The sequence below is a fragment of the Rhinolophus sinicus genome, linkage group LG01 (assembly GCF_036562045.2).
Source record: "Rhinolophus sinicus isolate RSC01 linkage group LG01, ASM3656204v1, whole genome shotgun sequence".
In the NCBI taxonomy this organism is placed as follows: Eukaryota; Metazoa; Chordata; class Mammalia; order Chiroptera; family Rhinolophidae; genus Rhinolophus; species Rhinolophus sinicus.
The window spans coordinates 94,622,020-94,622,912 of NC_133751.1; the positions used below are offsets into that span (position 1 = coordinate 94,622,020).

The 893-nt window shown below is 39.6% G+C and overlaps 1 pseudogene; it reads left to right on the forward strand.

Annotated features, from left to right (window-relative positions):
• Positions 1–257: 257 nt before the first annotated feature.
• LOC109457253 (small ribosomal subunit protein eS25) lies at positions 258–670 on the forward strand (annotated as a pseudogene).
• Positions 671–893: the final 223 nt, after the last annotated feature.

Sequence of the window (893 nt, forward strand, 5' to 3'; positions counted from 1 at the left end):
TCATGATGGCTTTATATTATACTCAACGAAAATTACTGTTATGCAGGAATGAGTAGTTAGTTTGCAAAGGTAGAGCTGGAAGACAAAGGATCCATGTGGAAGCCTAGGAGAGAGTCAGTGACATAAAGGACCATGATTGTGAGGAATATAAGGACTGAGACAGGACAGATTAGTATGTGTCTAAAAGTCATGTATCAAGAAATATTTACCTATCTTAGTGAAGCTGCAGTCGTAGCCTCTGCTGTCCTCACTTTGCCATGCTGCCCAAAGACGACAAGAAGAAGAAAGATGCTGGAAAGTCGGCCAAGAAAGACAAAGACCCAGTGAACAAATCTGAAGTCAAGGCCAAAAAGAAGAAGTGGTCCAAAGGCAAAGTTCGGGACAAGCTCAATAACCTAGTCTTGTTTGACAAGCGACATATGACAAACTCTGTAAGGAAGTTCCCAACTATAAGCTTATAACCCCAGCTGTTGTCTCTGAGAGATGGAAGATCCACGGTTCCTTGGCCAGGGCAGCCCTTTAGGAGCTCCTTAGTAAAGGACTTATTAAATTAGTTTCAAAGCACCGAGCTCAAGTAATTTACACCAGAAACACCAAGGGTGGGGATGCCCAGCTGTTGGTGAAAATGCATGAAAAACAGGCCCCACCAACTGTACATTTTGAAAAATAAAACTTTATTAAATAAAAAAAAAATTCACCTAAAATAAAATCCAACTACATAGATACTGAAGAAATTTGGTGGAAAAAACTGAAGTCTTTGCCCTCTAGAAAGTATAGAGTCTGATCAAACATGAGGAGACAAAAGAAAGTGATGATTTTAGATAGTGGAAAAAATATCTGGAAAACAGTATGTCTAAATGATAGAGATTGCCACGTTCGGGCTATGTTAGGAT